This window comes from Macrobrachium rosenbergii, chromosome 42 (assembly GCF_040412425.1).
Source record: "Macrobrachium rosenbergii isolate ZJJX-2024 chromosome 42, ASM4041242v1, whole genome shotgun sequence".
Taxonomy (NCBI): Eukaryota; Metazoa; Arthropoda; class Malacostraca; order Decapoda; family Palaemonidae; genus Macrobrachium; species Macrobrachium rosenbergii.
In genome coordinates, this window is record NC_089782.1 from 17,790,622 (window position 1) to 17,810,047 (window position 19,426).

The window sequence follows — 19,426 nt, forward strand, 5'->3', positions numbered from 1 at the left end:
AAATTCCCCGGGTTTAGACGTAACAGAAACGCAGCGTAACTCTGTTTACTTTCTTCTCAAGCAACGCAATGATAACCCAGATTCCTGATTCATCATCGAATCCCATCATTATCTGTGGGGATGGTTTTCATTGTTCATCACTGTTAGAAACTATTTAGAGTTCTCAGTGGTAAACGCAAAAGCTGCTTAGTCGGTGGTAATGTTATCAGAGCACCTGTACACATGAATGTCGTTATCAACCGTGGCCACAATTAAGATGAACCCAGATTCCCTGAATATCTTTGTTTCTTGTGATTCTATTTGATTTTATTCAGGGAAATCTAGAGGTACAATCTCACAATTGGATCGCTATGGCTTATGAATTTAATGTTTTCGTATATTCTAAGGATAACGATGTGATTTATAGGCTGTCTACGTATACACACACACACACACACACACATATATATATATATATATTATATATATATAAATATTCTTCTTACTATGACACGTGATATATATATATATATATATATGTATATATATATATATATATATATATATATATATATGTGTGTGTGTATATATATGTATATATATATACATATATATATATGTGTGTGTGTATGTAGATAGCCTATATATCACATCGATATCATTAGAATATACGAAAACATTAAATTCATAAGCATAGCGATCCAATTGTGTGATTGTACCTCTAGATTTCCCTGAATAAAATCAAATAAAATCATAAGAAACAAAGATATTCAGGGAACGTGGGTTTATGTTAATTGTGACCACGGATAAAAAAGTGACATTCATTTGTACAGGTGCACTGATAGCATTATCACCGACTGAGCAGCTTTTGTGTTTACCACAAAACATTCTTATTACTATGACACTTGATTTATATGTCATTACTACGAGGAAAATTAAAGTCTGGGAGTAAATCCTGACCGGTTTCGGCTTTAGTTTAAGCCATTAACGAAAGCCTGATGCATAGAGGTAGAAATTCAAAACTTATATACTAGGGTTAAATTTAAGTATATCTTAGTTTAACCAGACCACTGGGCTAATTAACAGCTCTCCTAGAGAGGGCTGGCCCGAAGGATTAGATTTATTTTACGTGGCTCAGAACCAACTGGTTACTTAGCAACGGGACCTACAGGTTATTGTGGAATCCGAACCACATTATGAAGAGAAATGAATTTCTATCACCAGAAATAAATTCCTCTAATTCTTCATTGGCCGGTCGGAGAGTCGAACGCTGGGCCAACAGCGTGCTAGCCGAGAGCTCTACCTACCCTTCCAACAAAGAACTATACTGTATACTGTATGTATGCACTAGGGTGATAGTACAAACAAACATACAGACTGTTTTTGGTTTTCAACAGTCTCTATGTTTCTTTGTGCTTTCCTCCTACCTTACATATTGTGAATTGGCACTACTGTGTGTGTGTCAGTCCTTCGTTAATGGCTTTGGAATAAAAAACAAACCAGTCAGGATTTAATGTTCTTAGTGGTGATAAAGATAAGTATAATATATGTATATATATATATATATATATATATATATATATATATATATATATATATATATACTATATATATATGTTGTATATATATAACTGAATCACGAAAATATGGAACGGATTAATATATATAAATAAAAACAAAATCCACGAAGGAAGAGTAACAATGGAATGCTGCGAGGGCCTTTCGACTGTCGTCCTTTACTTAGCAAAGGACGGCAGTCGAAAGGCCTCGCAGCACTCCATTGTTTCTCTTTCTTTCATGGATTTTGTCTTTATATATATATATATATATATAGAATAACTGTGTTCATAAGATTTCAGTAATCTGTTGACCACTATAAAAAATAGCTAAATTTTCCTTAATGCGTTGCAGTGTGTACTAATATAAAACACCATATACTCTGGGAAAAGCCTAGGGAAACATTTGAAATGGCAATTAGTGGTAGTAGTAGTGGTGCTTTTCGAAGTTTGCTTTAAAACGGCTCTCTTGCGAAGTCTATTTTGCCTTTGGTCGTAAATCGTTTTCATTTATCGTTTACCCGTTCCAAATCAAACACCAGAGCGACTGCAACAGAGCCCGCAGGGTGTGCCCCGCCCCCGAGAAGTCAGAGGATGGGGCAGCATGCTGAAGCTGGGCAAAGTCCCTGGGGTATCAGCTGACCCTGAGAGGCATCCAGTCATCTTCCACAGAGCCTCGAGGAAATGGGACCACACGGGAGTATATAAACTATAAAATGGCTCTCGAACGTTTTCATTTAGTGACTCGGAAAAGTTCGCCCTTCGGCAGGTCTCATCAAGTGCCATAGAGGAGATATGGCTTGATTCTGGACGTTAGAACTTGAGACTTGTTCATTATTAATCTTTAACTGTTAGTATGTATTTGTATAATTCATTCCTTAGTATGACTATTTAAGTGACCGTTGAATTTTTACTTTTTTGAGCCACCCCTGTCAAAGGAAATGTATTAGTGTATGTATGTAGTGTGTAGAGAGTAGAGAGAGTATATATATATATATATATATTAAATATAAATATATATAAATATATATATATATATATATATATATATGTGTGTGTGTGTGTGTGTGTGTGTTGGTTAAGAAATACAGGTTATCTCTTAGAGCTTAACAGGGTAATCTTTGCTCGAAAGTTCTCGCAAGTCAGTAAATCTAAACTATGTCTCATAATTTGTTGACTACAAAATACTTCCCTCAATTTCAGCTTTAATCGATTTCCGTCCCGCCACCCATCCCCCTCCCCCCATCCCTAGCCCTTCCCAAATACCTGAGACATTTCGGTAACAGAATAAGCACAGCGTTTCCCAACAGAGGCGGACGTTTTAATTTTGTACCAATATAGAAGCCAAATGAAGAACAGAGGAATTAGGATAAAAGAAGGAACAAGAGTAAAATAGAATGGTAAACTAGAAAATTCTGACAAAACAAAGCGTTCATAGAAATTGAAAAGAGACTAAATTAAAATATTTAATGAAACTTTCCTGTCGAAGACAATTATAAGCGAGATGGTGTAGATGAAGCACATGAAGTTACTGATCTAGAAAACTAAAAGAGGTTGAATTTTTATACTTATTTTTGTACTGGAACGAACGTTTCGCACGTGATGGGGAAAAAGACAAATTAAATTTTGAGTTAGCAACTTGAGGAGATATTTAATTTTCTGACCGCCGACCTTCCATCTACCTAAATGCAATTTTACTAATTTGCGTGCATTTCATCGTTGAAGGGAAATTATCCATTACCATATGACAGGCGAAGTAATTTTATATACAATCTTCTACGTCACTGACCACAGTCGACTAGCTACCAGACACACTGAGTCACTCGAACCAACAGATGATTAGTATGATTTAACGAAACGTGTCTAAGTAGGCTTTCCTCTCTGGGATTCAAACCTGTCCCTCTCGGGGTCTGCTGCAAAGCAATATGGGATTATGGGGGAAATTTTAGGTAGAATATGGTCGGTTTCGGAGTTCTGAGTTTCTAATCGTAGATAGTTTCAAGTAGCTATATTTGATAATTAAGATTGTTTCTACAAGAATATATATATATATATATATATATATATATATATATATATATATATATATATATATGATATATATATATCTGAGCTTATTCGTTTCATTTCTCGCCTCGTTTCAACCCTTGCAAATAGCGTTACATAACGCTCAGCGTAGGGAATGGCTCTTACGTCACGTGACACCCTTCCCCCTTCGTGTCCAAACATCGGCCATTGTCAAATCACCCCGTAGCGGAAGTAGCGCCGTCATTGCACCTCGTGCGGTGCACTGTAAACATTACTTCAGGTTCTTTGCAACATGTCTTCGGCCCCTAGCTGCAATCCCTTTATTCATTTCTCGCTATAATGTGGTTCGGATTCCACAATAAGCTGTAGGTCCCGTTGCTAAGTAACCAATTGGTTCTCAGCACACGGAAACAGTCTGTCCTTCCGGAGCCAGCCCAGGAGAGCTGTTAATCCCAGCCCAGTGGTCTGGTAAAACAAGATATACTTATCTTTTTTTAATGCAACCCCTCTCGTTTCTCTTACTGCCCCTCCTTTCATATTCTCTTTCTTCCATTTGACTTTCCACCCTCATCTAACAATTGATTCATAGTGCAACTGCGAGTTTTTCCTGTTACACCTTTCAAGCCTTTTACTGCCAATTTCCATTTCAGCACTGAATGAACTCACAGGACCCAGTGCTTGGCCTTTGGCCTAAATTTTATATTCAATTCAATTAAGTTCATTGTCAAATCCCCCCGCGGAGGGAGTTTAGGTGATGCAGGCACTCACTTTTCATTTGACTACGTGATGGTGCCCTCAGCGCTATCAATCACGCCCGTAATTGCATTAATTACGCCCACCACCGCCCATTTGTCTCGAGTGATTTCGCACGCACGAACTGTTTGATGTACCGGCCTGGGGACGTAAATGTGACGTCACTCTTGACTGATTAGCCATGACGCAGGAGTTTATGGCTGCCATTCTCTCTCTCTCTCTCTCTCTGTCTCTCTCTCTCTCAAAGATGTTAATCACTTATGCATAACATACTATAGTGCTTGTTGATGCAAATGTATCACTTAAAAGCGTAAGTGGTTGGTGTGTGGTATGCGTCTTGCAAGTATGAAGGCAGTTGCTTGCAAAATCTGCATCTCTGGAGGTAATGAAGGTTTTTCCACAGTTACTGGAATGTCATTCTGTCTGAAGACATTTACTCATAGAAAAGACGACACTGCACTACGGTTAAAGAAAAAAAAAAAAAAGTGGACGCTAAAGGAACCTTTCGTTTCTTTTGCTGTCAAACTGCAGCGCAGTCTTGTCTTAGCTATATTTTCGATATTTGTGGAAGTCTCGAAATGCTGCAAAATCTGCACTCTATCATTATCTCCGTAATGCCATGGCTGATGTTCATCAGTTAATTAATGTACCAAAATCAACCATTTCCTTGTTTTTGTTTTCAATACTTTTCATATGCTATTGCTACAACCATTACTGCTACCACCAACGATAATTATATGCCGGTTTACTTCGTTTCAGGTGATATTAAAGTAACTTGATTTGATTTATAATTTGATGCTATAAAATAATTACTTAATGTTCCCTCAAATAATCGTAACCATCGGTAACTGTCATGAGACTGTGTTGCATCAACATACCCGTGTAATATCAAGAATGGCCACCATTTCAAAGTCAACATTTAAAAAGCAGAATGCCTCGGGCACACGGACTCTAAAATGGAAACAAAGGAAGAAAAACAAAACACAACCAAAATTTGAACACTTATGTTGATAGAGCAAAGCAAAGAGTTTTTGTGCTCTAGCTTGAACAACTCGGGGAAAACCGTTAACTTAGAAATAACTGGACATTCATGAAACATCCTAGAATCATTTTAGTACTAGATCTGATAATGTAGTACGTATTTTATAAAAAGAATAATTGTAAGCTCGGGCCATGGAAGTTAAAAATTCGGCTCGATGCCTGTTATGATTTAAATACCGCTACCACTCCTTGGCGTTTTGCGTCACACCTAATTAGTTTTCAAAGGTAGACTTTTCCGTATCCTTGAATAGTTTCTGTTGTCTCCACCAGGTGTCTGGGTTTTCAGTTTCAGGATGGCAGCCATATTGTGTGAGTGTATTAAAACTATCTCTCGTATTTTAGTGTATAAAGGTCAGTACGAAGTGCTCGGCTGTGGTAAGTAATATTGCTAAATAGTGATTGAATGCTTAGGCCACTTTAGGCGTTTCGTATAGGCCTTGAGAATGGTTTGACTAATCGGTGGCTCCACCATAAGGGAATTTTAAATTGGTATGAAAGCGATGCCGTGCATTGAGCTGTTGAGTATAGGTAGTGTATCTGTTCCTTTAAAGATTTGTCAGAAATCTAAGATCCGTTATGCATTGTCCTCAAACACACTAAAGTATCAGCTATCAGTGGTGAGAGCTACTGGATGAAAGCCCATAAGTGATGAAGTATCACCCGTAGACAATTGTTACTCAAGAAAATCTAGCTGATTAGGCCTACACATTGCATTTCATCATATACGGTGGGCATTAGTTTATTGGCTACGCATTGTACATTAGCCTACAGTTTTTCTTACGAATGGCTGTTCTGTAAAACGTTTTTATGGGCTTGTGCCTGTGGTGTCCATTCAGCTAAATCACAAATGTCCCAAGTCATGACCGAATAAAAATGCCCTTAAGAGCATCGGGTAAATTGACTTGAAATTGATAAATTTATAGATATTTATATGTTGAAATTATTTCAAAAGAATTTTTTTGGACATAAAGAACTTAAATTTCCTCGACCCCATGTTAGACCCATGTAAACATTGTGCTATCCTCAGAAGAATTTTTAACATCTGAAAGTTTGACATTTTTAAAGGGTTTTCATTCATTTTAGGCCGACAACAAACCTGCATTATGATATTGAATGAAACTTATTAACATCAGCCACCCCAAATATTAGCTTGTTAAGATAAACAACCCTCATGATGCTCTGGTGTTGTTCTTTACAACGTCAGTTTATTTTTAAAAGTAATACAAATGTTTCTCGGCCAAAACTGTGTTTATTGATTACAGTTTGACTGCTGATGAATTTTTAGCTATGGAGAGGGGACATTTTTAAGTCGTTTTTTATTAATTTTGTATACAGTATATCATTTATTTGGATATTGTGTTCTTATATTAATGATGGAAATAAACCTCAAAAACATGTAAATCACATCATTGTACAACAGAAAACCTGCATATGGATGTTGAATTAGGATATTCAGTATCGGTATTTTGTCATATTTTTCATATAAATTTTTTTTCAATGTTTTCAGACCGTGAATCAGGACATTTCATTTTGGTATTCTTTCATATTGGATATTAGGACCTAAAATATTAATTTTTTTTCTTGTAAAAATTCAGTATTGTGATGATATAAACACATAAGCTTAATTAAATCTGAAATCTCTATCAGTTTGAACTAAATTTGCCTATTTTTATTTGGTCAGAACATTGTCTTGATATTAGTATTATTGTTACCTTCTGTTTAGCTGTATTTCTACAACAGCCTAACATTACCATCAGCACGGTCTAGGGCGCCGTTTTGTACCCAGTCTGGCCTAGGTCACCGTGACCCTGCCGCAGCTGTGACCCACTCCAAAGGCATTAAAATTTGTCTCTTGAAAGAACTGGTGTAGTTTGTTGATAGTAGCTCTTGTTCTTAACGTCTGATTAATATTCTTAATCAGAAAACCATACAAAAATCGTATCACAATTTTTTTAGGGATTTTTACCAATGGTGGTTTTATTAGATTTCGATGTTCATGCGAGTAGGGCTCCCAGTCAAATTTTTTGTCTTGATGCATTTCCTGTAAGGATAGCTAGTGTATTTTGAGTGTTGGTATTTTCACCGAGTAATGTGGGGACATGGTCAGTGCTGAAACTAGTGGTTTGTGGTCTCCGTTTCATAAATAAAATGAGACATTGTAATTTGAGCTTGCTTAAAAAAGTATTATTTTTACAATAGTTCCAACTCATTCTATAATAATTTATAGTATTATAGATGCATTTACCACAAACAGTAATTTAAACTTTTGGTCTCTGAACACTTTTGGGAAATTCACCATATCCGAGATACAGAATGTTTATATAATCCCCATCCTCGAAAAATTTCTAAGTGTTTTTTTTTTTATACTCTGATGCGAGTTTGTTTTGTTTAGAACTGCATTGTGGTTCTGATGAAATTCTTTCCTTAAAAATTGCATTGTGGGGTAGTTACGTGTTGTCATGGGGAGTCACGTGACCTAGTGAAAATCTTAAGCAGGTGTCAGACATTTTCCTTGCCATTTGGTTCAAGTCTGTCATAGGAGTGGAGGTCATGTCCAGTCTGTGTTGTCTTGTAACTTTGATTATTTTCCCAAAGCAGTCGTGATTTCTTTGAAAATGGAAACCACGGTGCATTGAATTTAAAGACAACATGGAGTGTTACCTGCAGCAGCACCAGTTCAGTTTTACACCGATTTTTACTTGAAGCTGCTAAATTATATCCACCCATAAGTGACACTCAGCCATCATCACCACCTAGGAATAATTTTCTGATGACGACGACGACGACACCTGTAGATGAGCCACAACCATCTTGTTTTGATATAACCCATCAAACGTTTGTGTCCATCCAATTAAGGTAAATTTATAATTGTTTTTATTGTAGACATGATTTACCTTCTGTAACCCTGTGGCTAGCGCACAGCTCAACATTATTCTCTTGCCAGGTATATATCTGAGCCTGCCACTTGAATCATTATAAATGCGGATAGCATTGAAGCTACTGATCCACCACCCCCCCTTGGTTAAAGGGATGTTAGGCTACATTACACTAGACCTATGTTGCCTGACTTATGGCTTGCTAGGTATGCTATGATTTACCTCATTTTATTCATTAACTCAAATGCTGTTTTGTGTCGATGGTGATTTACCCCACCCAAACTCCCCATTCCTAAAGGGTCCCCAACCTTGTTGGATGTAGTAGAGGTGTATAGGGCTAGTAACTCAAAAACAACTCATTTCGATGTATTACTATCATGGCATAACAATTTCAGAACACATTAAAACACACACATGAAAATACATAATTACTAGAAAATGGAGTTGAACTGTTGTAAAATCACCATAAGAACTGTCCTTTCTTAGTCATGGCGCTTCTGGTGCAGACGTGCGACCCAAGTTTAATAGATTATTTTAGCTGTATTGCTGAATTGCTGAATTTATATTGAATGTTTATATATTGCAGTAAATGTATTGAGATCACTTCCTTCATGTCCTATTTTGACAGTAAACCAAGGGGCTTAGTAAACTCCTTAAATGCTGGACACTCCCATATACTCCACCAGTTATGATTCTGATTAAGGCAAGAACCAGGGGGCTTAAGTAAAAACAGAACTGGTTCCAGGGAAATGACGGATGCAAACCAGCCAAAGTGATCTGGCTTGATACCTCCTTTTGGTTTGACAGTGATTAGGATTCCCCTGACCACAGTTATTTTCCAAGATTTACCCTAGTTTTAAATGACACTGGAATAGAGAGGGGTCCAGGGGCGATTTGCTACATATTGGGGCTTGAAATGTTTAGAAAACTTGCCAAACTTCTGGAAAAAATTAGTTCCCAGAATGGACTAAAAACCCATCTTTGTGACAGGTCACAGCCAAGATTTTGACATCCTGCTTAATACTTGAGTTTTGATAAACCATCTCTTGTAGGACCAGTTGCTCTAGGTCTTGATACTTGGATAGGAACAGGGAGGCCTTAGGATCTTGGATAATTCACCTTTGGATTGCTTCCCCCAGGACCTTAGCCTTAGTTTCTCAATGTTAGGAACTGGATAGGAACTGGGTTCCTTAGGATGTCTTGATAAGCTTGGATAGGGAATTTAGGCTATCTTGAAGGAAACACAGGTTTTGGCTTTGATAAACTGTTTAGGATATCTTGATAGAACTGGGTGCCTTTGGAAAATTATTTTCCTCTTAGGAGGTCTTGAATAGAACTAAAAGTAGGGTTTTAAAAAACTGGGTGCATTAGGATTCTTTGTGAACTGGGTCCCTTTAGGGATGACTTGGGTAGGAACTGTACCTTAGGATGTCTTGATAAGAACTGGGCGCCAGAGGATGTCTTGTATAGAATCCTTGATGTTTTGATAGGAACTGGGATAGGGATGTCTTGGTAGGACCTGGTTGACTTAGGATGACTTGGAGGAACTGGGTGCCTAGGGACTTGGATAGGAACTGGGTGCCTTGGACAGGGATGGTATGGATATTAAACTGCCCTGGGATGTCTTGATAGGAACTGGGAACTTAGGATGTCTTGACATGGGTGCCTTAGGATGTCTTGTGGATAGGAACTGGGTGCCTTGGGTGTCTTTAGTTAGGATGTCTAGGATAGGAACTGGGTGCCTTAGGATGTCTTGAATAGGAACTTGGGTGCCTTAGGATGTGTTGGGTGCCTTAGGATGTCTTGAATAGGAACTGGGTTGCCCTGATAAGATGTCTTGATATGAACTGGGTTCCTTAGGATGTCTTGTAGAACGTGGATGTCTATAGAACTGGGTTCCTTAGGATGTCTTGGATGGAACTGGGTGCCTCAGGGATGTCTTGGAGGAATATCTTGGATGTCTTGAGGAACTGGATGTCTTGATAGGAATGGTTGCCTTAGGATGTCTAGGATAGGAACGCTTAGGTGCTGGATAGAACTGGTGCCAGGATGTCTTGGATAGGAACTGGGTGCCTTAGGATGTCTTGGATAGGAACTGGGTGCCTTAGGACTGGGTTTTGAATGATAGGAACTGGGTGCCTTGGATGTCTTGGAGATAGCCAACGCCTTAGGATGTGTTGGATAGGAACTGGGTGGCCTTAGGATAGCTTCATAGGTACCTTAGGATAGTTTGGATTGGAATAAGATGGTTGGCTTGGATAGGATGCATTTAGTATGCTGGATAGAACTGGTTCCTTAGGATGTCTCGAGAGGAACTCATGATGTCTTGAATAGGAACTGAGTGTCTTGTATAGGAACTAGGAGTCTTAGGATGTCTTGGATAGGATGACTGGATAGGAAGAGTGCCTTATGATGTCAGGATGACTTGGATATGATGTTCTATAGGAAGGAGTGGTTTATGATGTCTTGGATAGGAAGTATGTCCTTAGGATAGAACTGGGTGCCTTAGGATATCTTTAGGAACTGTGCCTTTAGGATGTCTTGATAGGAATGATGTCTTGTGGATAGGAACTGGGTGCCTAGGACGTTTGGATAAACTGGGCGCCTGGATGTCTTGTTTATTTTAGAACTGGGTGCTTTAGATGTCATGGATAGGAATGTATGTCTGGATAGGAACTCGAGTGCCTTAGGTTTTAAAAGGAAAGGGTGCCTTAGGATGTCTTTCTTTAGGGTGTCTTGGATAGGAACAGGGCAGTAGGATGTCTTGTGGGATAGAACTGCGCCTTAGGATGTCTTGTGGATAGGAACTTGGGTCTTGGGATGTCAGAACCGGGTGCCTTAGGGATGTCTTGATAGAACTGGGTGCCTTAGGTTTTGATAGGAACTGGGTGCCTGAGATGTCTTGGATAGGAACTGGTGCCTTAGGATGTCTTGGATAGGACCTGTGCCTTGACTTTAGGAATGGTCTTGACAGGAACTGCGCCTGAGATGTCTTTGGAACTGGTGCCTTAGGGATGTCTTGGATAGGGTGCCTTGATAGAACTGTGCCTGAGATGTCTTGGATAGGAAGCGTCTTGGATAGGAACTGGGTGCTTAGGATGTCTTGAGGAACCGCGCTGGGATGTCTCTGGCTGTGGAACATGTCTTGGATAAATAACCAGTGTTAGGAGATGGTTTGGATAGGAACTGGGCACCTAACGATATCTGATAGGAACTGCGCAGTATGTCTTGAATAGGGTGGGTGCTTTATGTCTTGGATAGGAACTGGGATGTCTTGAGGATTAGGATGTCCCTGAACTGGGTGCCTTAGGATGTCTTGGATGCTTACGATGTTTAGAACTGGGTGCTTTAGGATAGATAGATGTGCCTTAGGATATCTGGGAGAGAAACTGGGTTTCTTAAGATGTCTTGAATGAACTGGGTTCCTTAGGATGTCTTGGATAGAACTGGTTCCTAAGTGTCTTGGGTTCCTTTAGGAAGGATGTCTTGGATAGAACTGGGTGCCTTAGGATGTCTTGGACAGGAAGGATATCTTGGATGTCTTGGGATAGGAACTGGCCTGATGAACTGGATAGAACCGCGCCTAGGATGTGTCTTGGATGGTTGCTCAGATGTCTTGACAGGAACTGGTGCCTTAGATGTCTTGGAACGAACTGAGTTCCTTAGGATGTCTTGAATGAGGAACTGGGTGCATTAGGGATGTCTTGGATAGAACTGGGTGCCTTAGGGATGTTTTGAATGAGAACTGGGTGCCTTAGGATGTCTTGATAGGAATGGGTGCCTTAGGATGTCTTGGATAGGACTGGGTGCCTTAGGATGTCTTGGATAGGAACTGGGTGCCCAGATGTGCCTGTGAACTTGGAGTGTCTTAGGATGTCTTGGATAGGAACTGTGCCTTATGATGTCTTGGATAGGAAGTGAGTGCCTAGGATGTCTTGGATAGGAACTGGTGCCTTATGATGTCTTTGGATGGAGTGGGTGCTGTGAGATGGCATCTTGGATAGGAACTGCTGGGTGCAACAGGATGTCTTGGATAGGAGCACTAGGTTCCCTTAGGATGTGGATAGAACCTGGGTGCCCTTAGAGATGTCTTGAATGGGAGCTGGGCACTTAAGGATGTGTCTTGTTGGAACTGGAGGTGTTAAGGATGTCTTGTTTAGGAACTGGGATTGCCTTAGGATGTCATGGATAGGAACTTCAGAGTGCCTTAAGTGTCTTGAATAGGAACAGGTACCTTAGGATGGCATCTTAGATAAGACTGGGTGCCTTAGGATGTCTTGAATGGAACTATTGCATTGAGTTTTCCTTCAGGATGTCTTGGATAGGAACTGGGTGCCTTAGGATGTCTTGGATAGGAACTGGGTGCCTTAGGATGACTTGGATAGGAACTGGGTGCCTTAGGATGTCTTGGATAGGAACTGGGTGCCTTAGGATGTCTTGGATAGGAACTGGGTGCCTTAGGATGTTGGATAGGAACGCTAGGATGTCTTGGATAGGAACTGGGTGCCTTAGGATGTCTTGGATAGGAACTGGGTGCCTTAGGATGTCTGGATAGGAACTGGGTGCCTTAGGATGTCTTGGATAGAACTGGGTGCCTTAGGATGTCTTGGATAGGAACTGGGTGCCTTAGGATGTCTTGGATAGGAACTGGGTGCCTTAGGATGTCTGTGAATAGGAACTGGGTGCCTTAGGATGTCTTGGATAGGAACTGGGTGCCTTAGGATGTCTTGGGAACTGGGTGCCTTAGGATGTCTTGGATAGGAACTGTCTTGGATAGGAACTGGGTGCCTTAGGATGTCTTGGATAGGAACTGGGTGCCTTAGGATGTCTTGGATAGGAACTGGGTGCCTTAGGATGTCTTGGATAGGAACTGGGTGCCTTAGGATGTCTTGGATAGGAACTGGGTGCCTTAGGATGTCTTGGATAGGAACTGGGTGCCTTAGGATGTCTTGGATAGGAACTGGGTGCCTTAGGATGTCTTGGATAGGAACTGGGTGCCTTAGGATGTCTTGGATAGGAACTGGGTGCCTTAGGATGTCTTGGATAGGAACTGGGTGCCTTAGGATGTCTTGGATAGGAACTGGGTGCCTTAGGATGTCTTGGATAGGAACTGTTAGGATGTCTTGGATAGGAACTGGGTGCCTTAGGATGTCTTGAGGATAGGAACTGGGTGCCTTAGGATGTCTTGGATAGGAACTGGATGTCTTGGATAGGAACTGGGTGCCTTAGGATGTCTTGGATAGGAACTGGGTGCCTTAGGATGTCTTGGATAGGAACTGGGTGCCTTACGATGTCTTGGATAGGAACTGAGTGCCTTGGGATGTCTTGGATAGGAACTGGGTGCCTTGGGATGTCTTGGATAGGAAGTGAGTGCCTTATGATGTCTTGGATAGGAAGTGAGTGCCTTATGATGTCTTGGATAGGAACTGGGTGCCTTAGGATATCTTGGATAGGAACTGGGTGCCTTAGGATGCCTTAGGATGTCTTGTGGTTGGATAGGAACTGGGTGCCTTAGGATGTCTTGGATAGGATGTCTTGGATAGGAACTGGGTGCCTTAGGATGTCTTGGATAGGAACTGGGTGCCTTAGGATGTCTTGGATAGGAACTGGGTGCCTTAGGATGTCTTGGATGGGTGCCTTAGGATGTCTTGAACTGGGTGCCTTAGGATGTCTTGGATAGGAACTGGGTGCCTTAGGATGTCTTGGATAGGAACTGGAGGATGTCTTGGATAGGAACTGGGTGCTTGGATAGGAACTTAGTGATGTCTTGGAAAGGAACTGGGTGCCTTAGGATGTCTTGGATAGGAACTGGGTGCCTTAGGATGTCTTGGATAGGAACTGGGTGCCTTAGGATATCTTGGATAGGAACTGGGTGCCTTAGGATGTCTTGGATAGGAACTGGGTGCCTTAGGATGTCTTGGATAGGAACTGGGTGCCTTAGGATGTCTTGGATAGGAACTGGGTGCCTTAGGATGTCTTGTTTAGGAACTGGGTGCCTTAGGATGTCTTGGATAGGAACTGGGTGCCTTAGGATGTCTTGGATAGGAACTGGGTGCCTTAGGATGTCTTGGATAGGAACTGGGTGCCTTAGGATGTCTTGGATAGGAACTGGGTGGATGTCATGGATAGAACTGGGTTTAGGATGTCTTGGATAGGAACTGGGTGCCTTAGGATGTCTTGGATAGGAACTGGGTGCCTTAGGATGTCTTGGATAGGAACTGGGTGCCTTAGGATGTCTTGGATAACTGGGAATAGGAACTGGGTAGAACTGGGTGCCTTAGGATGTCTTGGATAGGAACTGGATAGCTTGGATAGGAACTGGGTGTCTTAGGATGTCTTTAGATAGGAACTGGGTGCCTTAGGATGTCTTGGATAGGAACTGGGTGCCTTAGGATGTCTTGGATAGGAACTGGGTGCCTTAGGATGTCTTGGATAGGAACTGGGTGCCTTAGGATGTCTTGGATAGGAACTGGGTGCCTTAGGATGTCTTGGATAGGAACTGGGTGCCTTAGGATGTCTTGGATAGGAACTGGGTTCCTTAGGATGTCTTGGATAGGAACTGGGTGCCTTAGGATGTCTTGGATAGGAACTGGGTGCCTTAGGATATCTTGGATAGGAACTGGGTGCCTTAGGGATGTCTTGGATAGGAACTGGGTGCCTAGGATGTCTTGGATAGAAACTGGGTGCCTTAGGATGTCTTGGATAGGAACTGGGTGTTAGGATGTCTTGGATAGGAACTGGGTGCCTTAGGATGTCTTGGATAGAACTGGGTGCCTGCTAGGATGTCTTGGATAGGAACTGGGTGCTTAGTGTCTTGGATAGGAACTGGGTGCCTTAGGATGTCTTGGATGTCTGTCTTGGATAGAACTGGGTGCCTTAGGATGTCTTGGATAGGAACTGGGTACCTTAGGATGTCTTGGATAGGAACTGGGTACCTTAGGATGTCTTGGATAGGAACTGGGTACCTTAGGATGTCTTGGATAGGAACTGGGTACCTTAGGATGTCTTGGATAGAACTAGGATGTCTTGGATAGGAACTGGGTGCCTTAGGATGTCTTGGATAGGAACTGGGTGCCTTGGATGTCTTGGATAGGAACTGGGTGGGATGCCTTAGGATGTGCTTGTCTTGGATAGGAACTGGGTGCCTTAGGATGTCTTGGATAGGAACTGGTGCCTTGGATGTCTTGGAAGGAACTGGGTGCCTTAGGATGTCTTGGATAGGAACTGGGTGCCTTAGGATGTCTTGGATAGGAACTTAGGATGTCTTGATAGGAACTGTATGCCTAAGGATGTCTTGGAGAAGAACTAGGTGCCTTAGGTTAACTTGGATAGAAACTGGGTGCCTTAGGATGGTATGGATAGGAATTGGGTGCCTTAGGATTGCTTGTAGAGGAACTAGGTGCCTTAGGATAGCTTGGATAGGAACTGGGTGCCTTAGAATGTCTAGGATAGGAACTGGTGACTTAGAAAGTCTTGAATAGGAACTGGGTGCCTTAGGATGGAATGGATAGAACTGGGTGCCTTTTGGATGGAATGGATGGAACTCTTAGGATAGCTTGGTAGGAACTGGGTTTCTTGGAATGAAATGGATAGGAACTGGGTGCCTTGAGATAGAATTGATAGGAACTGGGTGGCTTAGGATGGTATGGATAGTGGGTGCTTTAGTTTGTCTAGATAGGAACTGGGTGACTTTTAGACTTGGATAGAAACTGAGTGCCTTAGGATGTCTTGGATAGGAACTGGGTGCCTTAGGATGGTTTGGATAGGAACTGGGTGCTTTAGGATGGTTGTCTTGGATAGGGAACTGGGTGCCTTAGATGTGTTGGATGTGCCTTAGGATAGCTTGCTTGGGTGTCTTAGTATGGTTTAGGAAACTGGGTGCCTTAGGATGTTTTGGATAGGAACTGGATGCCTTAGGGATGTCTTGGATAGAACTGGGTTGCCTTAGGATGTCTTGTGGAGGAACTGGGTGCCTTATGATGGTTGGCTTGGATAGGAACTGTGTGCCTTTGGATGTGTTGGATAGGAACTGGGTGCCTTAGGATAGCTTGCATAGGAACTGGGTGTCTTAGGATGGTTTAGATAGGAACTGGGTGCCTTAGGATGTTTTGGATAGGAACTGGATGCCGTAGGTTGTCTTGGATAGGAACTGGGTGCCTTAGGATGTCTTGGATGGGAACTGGGTGCCTTAGGATGTCTTGGATAGGAACTGGTGCCTTAGGTTGTCTTGGATAGGAACTGGGTGCCTTAGGATGTCTTGGGTGCCTTATGTCTTGGATAGAACTGGGTGCTTAGGATGGTCTTGGATAGGACTGGGTGCCTTGGATGTCTTGAATAGGAACTGGGTGCATAGGATGGAAATCTTGATAGGAAATGGGTGCCTTAGGATGGTGGATGGGATCTGGGTGCCTCAGGATGTAATGGATAGGATCTGGATGCCTCAGGATGTAATGGATAGGATCTGGATGCCTTAGGATGTCTTGGATAGGATCTGGGTGCCTTAAGATGTCTTGGATAGGAACTGGGTGCCTTGGGATGTGTTGGATAGGAACTAACTGCCTTAGGATGTCTTGAATAGTAACTTGGTTCCTTAGGATGTTGGATAGGAACTAGGTGCTTAGGATGTTGGATTTGGTATGGATAGGAACTGGGTGCCTTTGGATAGCTTGAATAGGAACTTAGGATGGCTTTGGATAGAAACTGGGTGCCTTAGGATGTTTTGGATAGGAACTGGGTGCCTTAGGGATGTCTTGGATAGGAACTGGGTCCCCTTGGGATGTCTGGATAGGAACTGGGTGACTTAGGATGTCTTGGAACTGGGTGCCTTAGGATGTCTTGGATAGGGATCTGGGTGCCTTAGAATGCCTTGGAGGGAACTGGGTGCCTTAGAATGTCTTGGATAGGAACTGGTGCCTTAGAATGCCTTGGATAGGAACTGGGTGCCTTAGGATGTCTTGGATAGGAACTGGGTGCCTTAGGACAATGTCTTGGATAGGAACTGGGTGCCTTAGGGTGTCTTGGATAGGAACTGGGTGCCTTAGGATAGTCTTGGATAGGAACAAGGTGCCTTACAATGTCTTGATAGGAACTGGGTGCCTAGAATGTTGGCTTGGATAGAAACTGGGTGCCTTAGGATGTCTTGGATAGGAACTGGGTGCCTTAGGGATGTCTTGGATCTAGGAACTGGGTGCCCTAGGGATGGTATGGATAGGAACTGGGTGCCTTAGGATGTGTTGATAGGAACTCTGCCTTAGGATGTCTTGGAATAGAACTGGGTGCCTTAGGATGTCTTGGATAGGAACTGGTTCCTTTAGATTTCTTTGAATAGGAACTTGGTACCTTAGGATGTCTTGAATAGGAACTGGGTGCCTTAGGATGGATAGAACTACCTTAGGAACTGGGTGTCTTGGAGGATAGTGGAGATGTCTTGATAGGAACTGGTTTCTTGGAATGAAATTTAGGATGTCTTGGATAGAACTGGGTGCCCTTTAGATGTCTTGGATAGGATGTCTTGAAACTAGGAACTGAGGATGTTGCCCTTGCCTTAGATGGCTGGTCTTGGATAGGAACTGGGTCAGGAACTGGGTGCCTTAGGAATGTCTTGGATAGAACTTTTAGAATAGAACTGGGTGCCTTAGGACTGGAAAGGAACTAGGATGTCTTGGAAAGGAACTGGGTGCCTTAGATGTCTTGATAGGATCTTAGGATGTAGAACTTTGATGTCTTGGACAGGGAAACTGAGTGCCTTAGGATGTCAGATTACAGTGAACTTGGATAGGAAGTACCTTGGATAGGAAGGAAACTGGTGCCTTAGGATGTCTTGGATAGGAAATTGAGAAGAACTAGAGGAGTGCCTGGGTGCTTAGGATGTCTTGAGGATAGAACTGGTTCCTTAGGATGTCTTGAATAGAAACTGGGTGCCTTAGGGATGTCTTGGAAATAGAATTGAACTGGGTGCCTTTGGTTTTCTTGGATGATGGTGGGTGCCTTGGGAGGCTGGATAGGAACTGGGTGCCTTAGGATGTCTTGGAAATAGGAACTTGGATAGGAACTGAGTGCCTTAGGATGTCTTGTTTAGGAACTGGGTGCCTTAGGAAACTGGAGCTTGTCTTAGATAGGAACTGGGTGCCTTAGGATGGTTTGGATAGGAACTGGGTGCTGGGGTGCTTAGGATGTCTAAGATGTCTGATAAGAAACTGGTGCCTTAGGATAGCTTGCTAGAACTAGGGATGAATAGATAGGATCTTGGGTGCTTAGGATGTCTTGGATAGGATAGGATCTGGATGTAGTTTTGAATAGCTTGGCTAGTAACTTGTTCCTTAGGGATGTCTTGAATAGTAACTTGGGATGTCTTGGATAGGAACTGGGTGCCTTAGGGGTCCCTATGTCTTGGATAGGAACTTGGGTGCCTTAGGATGTCTTGGATAGGAAACTTGAATAGGGTGCCTTAGGATGTCTTGGATAGGAACAGTGCCTTAGAATGATGTCCTGGTCTTGGATAGGGATGTCTTGTCTTGGATAGGAACAGGTGCCTTAGGATGTCTTGGATAGAACTGGGTGCCTTAGGATGTCTTGGATAGAACTCCGGTGCCTTAGGATGTCTTGGATAGGAAACTGAACTTGGGTGCCTTAGGATGTCTTGGACAGGAAATGTCTTGTTTAGAACTGCCTTAGATGTCATGATCTTGGATAGGAACTGGTGTGCCCAGGGATGTCTTGAGATAGAAACTAGCCTTAGGATGTCTTGTGACTGGTGCCCTTGGAGGGATGTCTTGATAGGAACTATGCCTTAGGATGGTAGGAACTGTCCTTAGATGTCTCTCGAACCTGGTGCCTTAGATGTCTTGATAGAACTGTGCCTTAGGATGTCTTGGATAGAACTGGTGCCTTAGGGATGTCTTGGATAGAACTGGGTGCCTTAGGATGTCTTGGATAGGAACTGGGTGCCTTAGGATGTCTTGGAGGATGTCTCTGGAGGTGAACTGGTGCCTTAGGATGTCTTGGATAGGAACTGGGTGCCTTAGGATGTCTTGATAGGAACTGGGTGCTTTAGGGATGTCTTGGGATAGAACTGGGTGCTTTAGGATGTCTTGGATAACAACTAGGTGCTTAGGATGTCTTGATAGGAACCAAGCCTTAGGATGTCTTCTGGATAGGGAACTATGTCTTGGATAGGAATCATGCCTTAGATGT

The 19,426-nt window shown here is 42.2% G+C and overlaps 1 long non-coding RNA gene across 3 annotated transcripts in view; it reads left to right on the plus strand.

The window, feature by feature from the left end:
* Positions 1-5,598: 5,598 nt before the first annotated feature.
* Positions 5,599-19,426, plus strand: part of LOC136827628 (uncharacterized) — a 37,386-nt gene continuing 23,558 nt past the window's right edge. Inside the window, exon 1 of one of the 3 annotated variants that reach the window (XR_010849818.1) lies at positions 5,599-5,666. This is a non-coding gene — a long non-coding RNA (uncharacterized lncRNA). Of the gene's footprint in view, positions 5,733-19,426 lie in introns of all 3 variants that reach the window. The other 2 variants (XR_010849817.1, XR_010849816.1) reach the window with 2 other exon arrangements.